This window comes from Panicum virgatum, chromosome 4N, assembly GCF_016808335.1.
Source record: "Panicum virgatum strain AP13 chromosome 4N, P.virgatum_v5, whole genome shotgun sequence".
In the NCBI taxonomy this organism is placed as follows: Eukaryota; Viridiplantae; Streptophyta; class Magnoliopsida; order Poales; family Poaceae; genus Panicum; species Panicum virgatum.
Genome location: NC_053148.1, coordinates 30,683,898 through 30,698,043, shown reverse-complemented (window position 1 = coordinate 30,698,043; position 14,146 = coordinate 30,683,898). Strand labels below are relative to the sequence as shown.

Sequence of the window (14,146 nt, the reverse complement as noted above, 5' to 3'; positions counted from 1 at the left end):
GATCTCTAATCAGTGTTTACAACTCGCCAACTGATTGACGATCAAATAAACAACAACAAATAGTCATCCTATTAGTACATTGGGTCTGACGTCTGACTCCTTGCCTAAACTCGATTAGTGGTCCTCTTCTATCGTCTTACTCAGATCACTACACAGACAATTTGAGCCCAGGGTGTGTTTGATTGGGCTGTGGTTTTTGAAAAAGCTGCTATGAGATGTGACTTTTAGAAAAGCCGTTGTAGAAAAGCCCATTTGGTTGAACAGTTGTGGCTTTTGGTAAAACTTCTCTCACATACTAGCGGACCCCCACGGCAGGGCGGGCTCGCGACGTGGCTGTGGGCTCGCGGAACGGCGGCGGCGGGGTGAGCTCGCGGCGCATCAGCGACGGAGCGAGCGACTCATCGGCAGCAGGGCGAACTGCACGGTGGGGCATGCATGGCGGGCCCGCGACACGGTGAGACCGAGGCGGCGGAGGGGAGGTGGAGGTGCAGGGCCGACAACATCACGCGGCGAGGAAGGGAGGCGGAGGTGTCGCGGCGCCGGTGGGGAAGCGGAGGGCCGTCGATGAGGAAGGAGAGAGTGATGGAAAAAAAACATAACTCAAGTCAGTATGTGTAACACCCAAAATCACATTTGGTTTGAATTCCAAAATTTATTTGACTAAAATGATGTTTGTGTAAAAAAAAACTTCCTTCTCCCTTTTTCCTTGCCAATCCAGCCCACCATCCCCTATCCTTCTTTCTTTCACTGCGCGGCCCAATTCTTTTTTTCTCGGCCCAGTTTGCCTACTCGGCCCATCTACCGCACCAGCCCAGCTCGCCCCTCTCCTCTCTCTCTCTCTCTCACCGACGCCCTAGGCCCACCCGTCAGCACCCTCTTCTTCCTCCAGCCGGTTCCCGTCCCCTATGCCGAGCGCCGCCCGAGCCGCTCCCTTGTCGCGGCCGCTCGCCTCCTTCTCCTCTGCGTCGCCAACTCCTCGTCTTCCCCTTCCGTTTCTCCTTCCTCGATCAGAAACGGCCGAACATCTTGGCCTTAATGGCCGGCCACCATGAGCTCGCCGCCCCTTCCCCTTGCCGTCTCCTCCCCTTCCTTCCTCGGTCTACAAAAGGTGCACCCAAGCCCCGCATCGCTCTTTTACTTGCTCTGGTGCCCCGCCCTCGCTCTCCCCAGTCCCGCCGCGCTGCCGCACGTCGTGCCCGGAGCGCCGCCGCAGCTGATCTCCGGCTCCGCCGCTCTTACTCGACGACAAACCACCGCCGGAGCTCCGCCTTGAGGTGAGAAAGGTATCACCCTCTTTTTCCCTCTCCCTCTCGCTCTCCCTCACCGGCAATTGCTCGCCGGAGCACCTCGGCATCACCGCGCCGCCGTGTGCCATCTCCGCCGCTCGAACTCGCCTCCTCGACCCCTCCATCTTCTTCCCCGTGCTCCCCTCTCCCTCCTCGGCAACTCCGCGCGCGAATCCGAGCACCGGAGCGCCGTTCCGGCCTGCTCCGGCGAGGCCGCCGCCGAGTGCCGCCGATCACTGGCGCTCGTGGCCGTCGGCTCCGCCCGGAACCGAGCCGAGCCGCTGCAGCTGCTCGCCCGCGCGAGCCAAGCCGCCGAGCGCCGAACCGAGCCGTCCTGATCGCTCTCAACCGCCCGATCTTGATCCTACAGTCCAGATATAATCTAGACCGGAGTCAACAGAATACAACCGGTCAACTATTGCCGGTTTTGCAGAAGAGCCCCTGAACTTTTTGAAAATCAACCCGCCATCCTGATCAGTTCAAAAATAATTCCAAACAAGTCCTTTCTTTTCTTTTTTAGCCCTTGAACTCTTTCAAAATTTTATCTGCCGTCCTTTAGCCTTTGTTTTTCAATCTAAACCTTATATTTAAGGTTTATTTATGATCTAGCCCTTAGTTTCTTTCATTCTAGCCCCTGGAAGTTCCGTTTCTCGCAAATAAGCCCCTGGAACCTTATTTTGGCCATAACTTCCTTGTTTCTACTCCGATTTCAGCGATTCTTGCGCTCACGCGATCCTTGCAACGCGTACAACATCTTTGTCAACATATCTCTCTCTGTTTTTAATGTTTTATGTGTTGTTCCTTATTTTGTTGTATGTTTGCTTGTGTGATCGTGTAGATGACACGTCGTTCGAGGGAAATCAAGAGCAACAATTCGAAGAAGAACAACAGTTTGGCAAGGAAGGCAAGTGGACTTCTCCCCCTACATATTCCGTTTTGTCCCAATAATACATGATAATTCACTTTACTTTATTGTTGAGTTGCATAAATTTGATGGGACACCTATTAAGGACTTTACCTAGTCTTTTACCCCAAAACCTTGAACACCGGGTTTAATATATCTGTTGGGTAGAAATGCTTAGTTGCTTAACTTTGGAATGGTAATATCATAATCTTTTGAGAATGTTATTCATGCTTTATATATGCTATTATGTTGTGGTTAATTACAAGATCATATGATTTAATTGGAACATGGAGAACCACACAGGAAAACCGTACAACCACAAGGACCACATGGCTCTGGTCTTGGCTGATTAATTAGAGACTCTAGTTTGAAGCGGTCTTACCGAAAGGGCAAGAGGGACGGCGGTTGTCGGGGTATAACCCGGTCCTCTTGGGATGTGGGCTTTGCTAAGACATTATGCCCATTAGGGGGGTTTATACTCTGCTACTGCTTCAGAAACCTTAGCGGACTACTTCTTACTAGGGAATCTTTGTAAAGACCTCGTAGCGTCCCTATGCAACCACACCTCGGAAGTGTGGTATTGTGCCTGATCAGCACAGCGTGGTTGGGTCCAAAGTTCTTTTTAACTTTTACGTGACTTGTGGGTAAAGTGTACAACCTCTGCAGAGTGTTTAAAACTGATATATCAGCCGTGCTCACGGTCATGAGCGGCTTGGACCCTCACATGATAACTGAACTTGAAGAATGACTTAATCTGTGGTGCTTTGACTTTATATTGTTGTATCATTTATGATCTATTGCTTAAGTGGGTTGGTATAAACTTATACCTAGTAAATAGGTGCTTGCTAATAAAATTTGACCAACTAAAATGCTAACTGCTGTAAACCTCAGCTTTTCCTTGGTAGCCTTGCATCTTCCCCCACTTGCTGAGTACCAACCATAAGTGTACTCACCCTTGCCTAATTGCTGCTCAGAAGAGAACGTTGGAATGGAGAACTACAACAACTTCAAGAAGTTCTAGGCGTGTGTTCACCAGTCAATTGCCTATGGGATTGGATGAAGCTTTGTTGAAGATATCGTATAGGATATCGGTGGAACGTCTAAAGACCTTCACGTCTATTTATCGGAGTGTAATAAAGTTATTTACTCTCTCTTGCTTACGTTTTGGACATTGTCTTTGATATATTTCACTTATGACGTCTATCATATGTGTGTAAACTTGATCCTGGCGCACATATGAGATGCATCTGGTTTCTTTCTGAAATCGGGTGTGACAGAAGTGGTATAAAAGCTGTGTTGACTGTAGGATTTCTCTCGAAGGCCTCGAGAGAAATCCTAACACCGAGTGCAGATGTGGTGTCTGACCTTAGTGTTAGCTAGAAAGTGTGTTCCACCCCACGGAACCGTTGTGGTAGTCGGTAGGTGGTGACAGCCCTATCCGTCCTTTGTAGTCCACCACGTTCGGGTGTTTTCATAGCGGTAGTGCAGGTTGCCGTTGGACTCCCCTCTCATCCCTTTCTGAAGTCCTTCCTCTTCCAGCCGCCGAAGTAAGCTCTACTTTCCCGAGAACTAGTTAGGTGCTTAGCTGACCTAGAGATGCTAGCTCGATAGTTCAGAAGTGTATCAGGTGTCTTATCTCACTCGTTGACCTCCCAGCTCTACCTCTCTAAGGTTTAGAGTCTACGTGTGTCACTCAGTCATTGCCTGACCACTTATCCTACCTACCTATCTGGCTTACCCCCATCTAGTTAGTCGGTCGATTAAGCTAGTACGATTATCAATCGATTTACGATACTCTTTACCATAGTGCTTCCCTGAGAAAAAAATATGATACCCTGGAATACTCCAAGGTGAAGTGCTACAGCGGTGATTCTGTGCGCTTGCAGAATATCTATTCTAATCGGGCATAAGAAACGCCAACAAGCATTTCTGGCGCTGTTGCCGGGGAAGCAATTGGCTAAAGATATCGTAGATAGTTTGATAAACTAAACTAGTTTGTCGCCGCTAACCCTAGCAAGCTTACCATTGCTCTCTCCATCTTTTGATCGATGCAGAGCAGTGCATGACCGCTTTCGACCTACCAAGTAACTTCCACCCAAATCCAGAAAGAATTGGGAGAATTGTGAGACGCCGCGTCGTCCCACCTCAGAAGAAACTCACTTGGCCTACCAGTTCACCCTCCACCTCAGCATCCTCATTCATGGCTCAGAAGACTCTCCGTCAGTTTTCTGTCCCGTCCAGCAGCCACATTCCTGCTGGACTGAATGTCAACCAAGCCGGCAATGACGGCTTTGAGCTGAAGACTGGACTCGTGAACATGGTCCAAGCAAGTTCGTTCTGCGGAAAGGCATCCGAGGATGCCAATGCCCATCTCCAGAACTTCCTGGAGGTGAGTAACACCATCAACCCCAGAGGAACTACTCTGGATGACATCCGTCTTCGCCTTTCCCGTTCTCACTGCTCGGGAAGGCCAAGACGTGGTTCTACTCCAACAAGGAAGCTTTCACAACATGGGAAGCTTGTGCAAATGCATTCCTAGTCAAGTACTTTCCAGTGGGCAAGACCAATGCCCTCCGGAACAGGATCACCGGAATCCAGCAATTGCCGGATGAGACCATCCCGGAAGTCTGGGAGCGTCTCCAGGAGTACATACAAGCATGCCCACACCACGGCATAGAAGAGTGGCTGATCATTCAGAACTTTCTTCCATGGCCTGAATCAGCAAGCCCAGGACCACGTTGACGCAGCTGCGGGTGGTTCATTCCTTTCTCTCTCTGTTGCGGGAGCAAAGGCGCTGATCGACAAGATAGCTTCCAACCAAAGTTGGAAAGGAGAAAGGCAGCCAGCCCGTCCCAGGGTCGTGCATCAAATCGACACAGTCGACATGTTAGCTGCCAAATTGGAACTTTTGATGAAGAAGTTGGAACCTTCGCACCAGTAGGTTAATCAAGTTTCGGAGTCTCATATGACATGTGAAACATGTGGCGAGACTGGGCACTCGGGCACCTCGTGCCCCTTAACTCAAGAGGACGCAAACTTCGTTGGGAGCAACAACAATCCTAACTCAAGATTTCATCCTCAGCAGGGTTGGAACTCCAAGCCCAACCTCCCCTTCGGTCAACAACAAGGTACGAATTTCAATAACAATTTTCAGCCCACATTAAAAGACCTAGTGTACGGCAAAAAACAAATCAATTATAACATTAGTAGGAAATTCCTTGCTAATGACAAGATTCTAGAATCTATGGCTGCACAACTAGAGGGATTTAATTCTATTATTAAAAATCAACTGAGCTTTAATAAAATGATAGAAACCCAAGTAGCTCAGCTTGCATCTTCATGTCCTAACATTAATGCGGGGAAACTACCCGGGCAACCGGAAGTACCCTCGAAAGAAAATATTAGTGCGGTGACCACGCGTGGTGGTAAGACCACGCAAGAGCCACCTTTCCCAAAAGATGCAGGAAAGCAGCGGAAGACCGTAACCGCTAGCCGTATCGAAGTTGAAGACGAAGAGCAGCAGGAGGCTGATGACTCCAACACACTTGCTACCCAGGAAGACCCCGTGGAACCCCCAAGAACTTCACGGGACTTTCACGACACAACTGCCTTACCATTTCCGGAGCGGATAGGGAAGCCAGTGGCCGACGAACAATTCGACAAATTCGTCGAGGTAATCAAGAAGTTATATGTGAATATGCCACTTCTTGACGCTATGCAGGTACCCACGTACACCAAGTACATCAAGGATATTCTTGGGAACAAGCGGACGCTGCCCACCACTGAGGTCGTGCAGTTAACGGAAGAGTGTAGCGCTGCTATACTCGATCCTCTCCTGGTGAAGAAGAAAGACCCAGGCTGCCCCACCATCACTTGCTCGATCGGGGCTCAACATTTCTCCAACGCCCTCTGCGACTTGGGAGCAAGCGTCAGTGTCATGCCAAAGGTAGTTTATGACAAACTTAACCATCATGCACTTACCCTTATTGCCATGTGTTTGCAGCTAGCGGATCAAACGGTCCGCTATCCCGCAGGAATAGCAGAGAATATCCCGGTGAAAATCCAGAATTTCTTTATTCCCGTCGACTTCGTCATGCTCGACATGGAAGTCGACGCCAAGATGCCGCTCATTTTGGGCAGGCCGTTCTTGAGTACATCAAACGCCCATATTGATGTCGGGGCCGGAGAAATCCAGCTCAACATCAATGGCCAGCAGGAGAAGTTCGCCTTCAAACCGAAAGTCGAACAATGCAACCAAGTCAAGGAAGTCCGAAGGAAGAACAAACCCGAGAAAGAGACAACGAAACCATCGCTTCCAAACATTGAAGCCCTCATCGCATTCGTGGAGAATCTGCGGATTTAGGAGGAGCTACGACTTCAAGAGGAAGCGAAACAAATCATGCTTCACAATCAGAGGATTGCCAAACGTCGAATCCAGCGTAAGAAATTTCTGGACTCACAAGAAGTAAAGGTCGAAGCACAACCCACACCCAAGAAGGTATGGCGAAAGAATGTGTCATCGCCCAAGACTCCATCCGGCGATGACAAACGAACTGAAGGAATGGAGAGTCCGGCTCCGGACTCAAAACCCGAGCCCTCGCCATGAGATACGTGGCACATATCCATCACTTGCATTGCATATAAGATAGTTTAATTTCCCTTGCATAAAGTTCTTTTCAACTCGCAAAATCATGTTTTGAATTTTAACCAACCCATGTTAAAAATTTGAGAGTTTTGCATCAGAGAACTTCACAAAAAAATTTCGAAAATTTTTGGCCGAGCTTTAGGCCGGCCGGCCCCACCTCTTTTGTTTCTGTCAGGAACCAGCAAGGGGTGGCGACTTTGATTAAGGGTGAAGCAAAGGGAAAAGGGGGGAGCATGGGAACGTGCAGAGGCATGCCGAGCGGCCACAATAGGGCCGGTCGGCCTTTGCCATCCACCCACGTCCCATCACCACCGACGGGGAGCACCATAAATGCATGCCTATGCACTAGAGCATCGACGTGGAGTAACGGACGCCGCTCAGGGGGCCGGCCGGCCTGGCCTTTGCGCGCGGCTATAAAAGCCAGCGAGCCCGACGGTCCTCAGCGCACCAGAAGCTTAGGTACTCGTGATCCCAGCCCGAGCTCTTAAATCCCTTCTCTCTTCCTTGAGTTTCTTGCCTAATTGAGCTCTTTTGAGTTGATTAGGAGAAGAACTCAAGTGCTAGCTCACCTAAGAACAAAAATTTGAGTGGTAATTAGTGAAGTTCATAAACCAGAAAACACAAAAATATTTCCCCTCTTAACAAATTCATGGCTCGCTGAACGTTGAACGTTTGTGGTGGTTTAAACGCCCCGCAAGAATGACTAACAACTAACGACTAACGATTAATGCTAACCCTCCTCTTAACTTCTCGTTTCCTTCGGGTATTGCTCGTGCTAACCTTTTGCAGGCATCATGATAACCCGAGCAAAAGAGAAGGTCAAGAAGGCGTTCTTGAGAAGGTCGAGGAGCTCGCGGAGTTCCTCTTCTTCTCGGGATAACATGTCGGTCGACTCCAGTCACCGCTCACATGCATCCCAGGAAGAAGAAGAAATTCCCGCAGTCCCAAGAAGCCGCTTCCGCATCAGGATTTTGACGATGGTTGAGCAGATCGTCTACAAGAACGACTACGAGCGGCAAGCACTCGAGCTGCTGAAGAGGCAAACCTATGCCCATGCCAAGATGTTCGAAACCCGCTTCCTCATCATGACGGGACTTCTGCAAGACATGAACCAAGCTTTCACTGCCGTCGGATGGGAGAACTTCGCCGACATCGTCGAGCCAGGTTCGCATCTCTTGACCATGGAGTTTCTTGTGTCTCTTACCGTTGAAGAAACCAGCACTGAAACTAAAGTTTATTTTCGGTTCTTTAACGAGCAATTTGAAATGACTCTTCTACAATTTAGTGTTGCTTTGGGTTTTAATAAAAGATGCATCCTAGATCCCAACACACTTGTTGAGCGCTATCAGTATGATCGTAGCTCTTGGTGGAGTGAAATTTCTAATGAACCCGTGAGTAGTAAGAACAGCATAGTTTCAATCCATAATCCTACTCTGAGGTTTCTCGGCAAGTGGCTCGCCATGGTTGTGCATTCCCGCACAGACCTTCACCTCTGCAGCTCGCATGAGCTGCAATGTCTGTACGCTATGGCGAACAAGATTCGCTTCTCGCCCGTCCGGAGCATACTTGCTCATTGGCAGAAGATGATCACGGCCAAAGGCCCCATCGACATAACCCCACTGGTCACCCGTGTGGCGAGGTATGTGTTATCGCCATAAATTAACAGGATTAATTTATGGGCCGAAAGCAAGATGGGCTTGAAGCAGAAGATTAAGAAGACTTGTAAATCGGCACCTGCGTGAGCATCTGGGCCACATGGGCCATGTATCCTTAGATTTAGTTTAAGATTAGAGATAGAGTCCGATCGGGACAAGATTAGTTTAGATTGTTTCCCAAGTCTCCGGACTATAAATATGTATCCTTTGTTATTCGTAAAGGAGAGCGTCATCACGTCTCGCAAACAACAACTCTCGGCACATCGCCACCCCTAATCCTAGGATTTCATCCAAGTAAGCGCCATGCTGCCCTGACCGCTTCTCGCGATCAGGGCAGCGTTGTTCTTGCTTTTACCTTGGTATTACTCGTACTGAAGCGTTTTTTATGGCGAGTAATGCTAGTACTCGTCTTCCTGAGCGGTGCTCGTACTCGTCTTCTTCCGATTCGTAGCATGGCTTTTAGTAGATCTTTTGTGCTTCGTTGCTTATCATCTACGAATATCATGTTGTCACTGTGCAGTCACGTTTCAATCTCATACTAGTTCTTGTCGCATAGAATTAGTTGCACAGAGGCAACACCCTACTTCTTCTGAGTTTAATAGATCTGATCTGTTATGATTTGCTCTTGTCTTAAGAGTTTGCGTAATATCTGCTAGGTTAGGCCTTGCAAACGGGTTGGACGATCTGGTGCTGTAGTAGATGCTTTACCCTAGCCTTGATAGGGATTGTTCCGGGAATCGGCTCTTTCTAGTTCTTAGGCCTCTATTTTGGGTTATGGTTTAGTTGTCTGTTATGTTCATTAGGCCTAGTCACGTGTAGGATATTTCGATCTAGCAGTGAAGCTTTTATCATCATGGATTAGATTAATTAGATTTAATTGAAGCAGCCTTATAGTTATTTGCTTTATTCAACAATATCTAGATGCAACAGATCCCATCTGACACCAGGACTCGATCGGCTCTTTAAAGCCGATGCAAGAGTCGTCCCGGGGAGCCGACCACGGCTCGGACTTATGTTTACACGTGTCTTTTTATGCAGAAAACTGTTTGGAGCACGTTCGCACCCTCCTGATCGGGTATAGGTCAGGTGGCACGCCCGGCTTTCCATACATTCTCCGGGCGCGTGACGGAATTGCGGGCCGTCGACGAGGGAGCAGTGCCTGCCAGCGCCCCGACGACATCCCGGCTCTTCGTGTTGCCTGTCGCTGCTCGCCGGTGGGTTTCGACGGACAACACATTCTGGCACGCCTGGTGGGACGCCTTCTCCGCAACAACGTCCACTGCAACAATGACTGGAGCTCAAGATCAAGAACCCGCTCCCAAGCCCGTCACGTATGAAGAGCTCCCTCCTGAACACAAGAAGAAGTATGATGAGATCAAAGCTCTGCTGGAAGCCGATCTCATCGGCTCTTTTGAGAAGACCCGCAACCATGGCATCAGGTGGAAGGGGTTCTCACCAGAAGACGCTCTTGACAATGTAGATCTGTCTGTGCCATCTGAAGAGCGCACCAGAGCCCTGCGTCAGGAGATGAACTACATGGTGGCTCATGCGCTTCATCGGCACTCTCAGAGCCTGATGAACGAACTCGAGCGCTTGGCGCATCGCGTCATCCAGGAGATAATCAAGAACCAGTACTCTCCATTGGGGCCAACCCTGGGGAGTCGCACATAAGAAGCTGCACTGCATTCTTGACCGGTATTGCCGTTCTCATTTGCGGCTCCAAAACCACAAAATTCGCCGATCTACGTCGTCCACAAGATCGGCGGTGATCCTGGAGAAGGCCAATTCCTCACCGAGCCACCCAAGGAGATTCCGCACGGCTACACGTGCGCCTACATCCCTGACAGCATCAATCCGACACGCTCGGTGCAGATGGTAAACCCAGGAGCTTCTGGAGCAGACGCGGAGAAACAAGCGTGGCTGGCAAAGTACGCTACTGGGCCGAGTGCTGAGCCATCGGCCCCAGGAGTTCTTAGTGTGGAGCAGGTCAGTGCAATACTGAGAGACCAGTTCAGCATCCTGCCCAAGAGGAAAGCGATCGGCTATTCCAAGCCGTATCCATGTGACTATGACTTGATCCCACTGCCACCCAAATATCGGCTTCCTGAGTTCACCAAGTTCAACGAGTCAGAAGAAGCTAGCTCCATCGAGCACGTGAGCCGATACTTGACGCAGCTTGGGATGATCTCAGTGTCGGATCCATTGAGGGTCCGGTTCTTCGGCCAATCTCTTACAGGCCCAGCTTTTGGATGGTATGCATCACTGGCTCCGGATTCAATTCGAACTTGGATACAGCTTGAAGATCAATTCCATACCCAGTACCACTCGGAGGCTGCTGAAGCTGGAATTGCCGACCTCGCCCAAGTCAGGCAGAAGCGAGGAGAGACTTTGTCGGAATACATACAACGCTTCAGGGAAGTCAAGAACCGATCCTACTCGTCACGCATCACAGAGAAGGAGGCAGTCGATCTGGCTGTCCTGGGACTCGCTAAGCCGATCAAGGATGCGGCTTTTCAGTTGGAGTTCACATCTTTGGCGCACCTGGTGCAAAAGCTTACAGCATACGAACATTACCATCCTGAGCTATACCAGGACAAGTTCAAGCGTCATGTAAACATGGCCCAGGCGGAAGAATCTGATGACTCTGGCAAGGAGCAAGAAGTAGCCGTGGCAGAGTGGACCCGGGGGGCAAACCCTGTCCTGTGCAAGTGGGTCAAACAGTAGGGACTTGTGAAGGGCTTCGACTTCGACGTGACCAAGGCAGAGCAGATATTTGATCTGCTCCTCAAAGAAAAACAGCTGAAGCTCCCAGAGAATCACAAGTTACCGACGACACAAGAGCTGCAGGGAAGACTGTACTGCAAATGGCACCACTCGTTCACTCATTCCACGGGTGAATGCAAGGAGCTACGTCGTCAGATTCAATCGGCTATCGAGCAAGGCCGATTAATCCTGGCTCAACACACGATGAAGGTTGACACCAAGTCCTTCCCACAAGCTAACGTGGTGGAGCTGTCAGATTTTGGATTCAAGGGCCAGAATTTGGCGTTCCAGGTCAACATGGTGGGACCCATGCGCCGCCATGACAAGCAGAGGAAAGAGGCCGCTTCTGGCAAACGGCCGCAGGATGAACGTGAGCTGGAACAGCGGCATGTGACTGAAGAGCAGGTGCGTCACATCCGCAATTAGCTTCCAGCTTCTGGAAAAGTACCAGTACCAGTACAAGTTGCGCCGCCGATATGAATCGGAAGAAGACGAGTACGAGCACCGCTCAGGAAGGACATTGGGGAGACGCCAGGCTATACGCGACCACTGGCATTGCCCGTTCTTCAGGTACTGTTGGAATTCCGGCATGAGCCGATTGCCTACTATAGATGATTGCTTGGAGTGCAGGCCTCGAGAACACCAACAGGACAAGACATCGGTGTTCCGGCGCTTAGGGCCCGGAACACGTCATGATGACCGTATGAAGAGGCCAACCAGGGGTGATTCCGAGCAAGAAGAAGAAGAAGACAGGTACCATCGCCCACGGTGGTGTCCTGACGGGCTTAATCGGTCGCAGAAGCGCAGAGTGCAGCGCTTGCGTAATCTGGAAGAGGCAGAAGCAAAGTACCTCGACGTGTTGAGGAAGGCGCGTCCGGATCTCGCGGAGCAAGTCAGGCGACCGCGAAGGGAGGAAAGGCGCCCTCCCAGAAAAGAGTGGCGCCCCAAGCAGACAAAAGCCGATGAGAAGCCATCGGCTGATGTGAATATGGTGTTCGTGCTCCCATCGGAGTTTCGGGCACCCCAACCGGAAGAATCGGCCATCGCACAGCTGGATCTGGGCCCACGGCCGATCATCTTCGAGAAGCTCAAGGAGAAGAGCTACAAGCACCTAAAGGGATTGTATCTCAAGGGCTTCATCAATGGCAAGCCTGTGAACAGGATGTTGGTCGACACTGGTGCCGTAGTCAACCTGATGCCATACTCTGTGCTGCGCCGATTGGGTCGTTCTTCTGCCGATCTGATCAAGACCAATGTGATGCTTAATGACTTCAATGGACAGCCATCAGAGGCGATGGGGGTCCTAAATGTGGAGCTGAAAGTGGGTCGCAAGACTGTGCCAACATCGTTCTTCATCGTCAACAGCAAGAGTACATACACAGTACTGCTTGGGAGGGATTGGATTCATGCCAACTGTTGTATCCCTTCCACAATGCATCAGTATCTGGTCCAATGGGATGGTGATGAAGTAGAAGTGGTCCTTGCAGACGATTCCAGCGAAGTCTCGCTTGCAGATATGAATGCCTGGGACGTGGGATGGACAAGAGCCGATCTCAGGGATCGCCCTGGAAGACTGTGATCGGATCGAGGCGACAAAAAACGGGCTGAGGCTGGTCTTATCCACTGGCCTCACAGAGTAGACGCATCCTGGCATGTCACGGGATGTAATAGAGATAGAGAGGCCAATCCCAGCGACCGGCCCCAAAAAATAGAAAAATCCTGTTTGGGTTCGGAATTGTTACATCATGTACACACGATGGCCTGCTCTAGCAGTTGACCACTCATCGACTATTTGGTTTCGAATGATAATGGAAGTGTAGAAGCGGCCAGCCCATGCGGTTGGCCAAATAATTTTTCTTGTCATCTCCCTGTGTTTGCCGCTGATCTTGTGGATAACGAGGACTCGCTTGCGTTCACAGCTGGTTTCTCAGATGACGGCAAACTCGGATACGGGTTCACATCGGCTGATGATTTGGAAGAGGTTGACATCGGTCCTGGGGATAAGCCACGGCCGACATTTATCAGCAAGAAGTTGGATCCGGCCTTGCGAGAGGAAATGATTGCACTGCTGAAAGAATACCGGGACTGTTTTGCATGGGATTACACCGAGATGTCCGGTCTGGATAGAAGCATCGTCGAGCATCGGCTCCCGCTCAAGAAAGGGTTTCGGCCTTTTCAGTAACGAGCACGTCAGATGAGGGCCGAAGTCCTAGAAGAAGTCAAGAAAGAGGTGGAGAAGATGCTGGATGCTGGGTTCATCAGGCCATGCCGGTATGCAGAATGGATCTCCAGTGTGGTACCGGTGCAAAAGAAGGATGGCCGATGGCGTGTCTGCGTCGATTTTAGAGATCTCAACAGAGCGACGCCAAAAGACGAATATCCGATGCCTGTTGCAGAAACATTGATCAACGCAGCTGCCGGCCACAAGATGATGAGTTTTATGGATGGTAATGCTGGTTACAACCAGATCTTCATGGCCCCAGAAGACGTGAACAAGACCGCGTTCAGAGTACCAGGCGCGGTCGGCTTGTTCGAATATTTGGTGATGACCTTTGGACTGAAAAATGCAGGTGCAACATATCAACGTGCCATGAATTACATTTTTTATGATCTCATCAGCAAACTGGTAGAGATTTATATTGATGATGTTGTGGTAAAGTCCAAGTCAGCTGGGGGGCATCTAGAAGATCTGCGCCAAGTTTTGGAACGGACTCGAAGGTTTGGGCTCAAAATGAACCCAAAGAAATGTGCCTTTGGGGTATCGGCCGGTCAATTTTTGGGATGCCTGGTGCATGAACGGGGAATCGAGATCGGCCTGAAAAGTCAGGAAGCTGTGAAGACGATGAAGCCACCAACTACGAAGAAAGAGTTGCAGAAGCTCATCGGTAAAATT

At 50.0% G+C, this 14,146-nt stretch overlaps 1 non-coding gene across 1 annotated transcript; it reads right to left on the bottom strand.

The window, feature by feature from the left end:
* Window positions 1-4,758: 4,758 nt before the first annotated feature.
* LOC120671687 lies at window positions 4,759-4,865 on the bottom strand. Its single transcript, XR_005673785.1, has one exon. It is a non-coding gene; the product is annotated as a small nucleolar RNA R71 (small nucleolar RNA).
* Window positions 4,866-14,146: the final 9,281 nt, after the last annotated feature.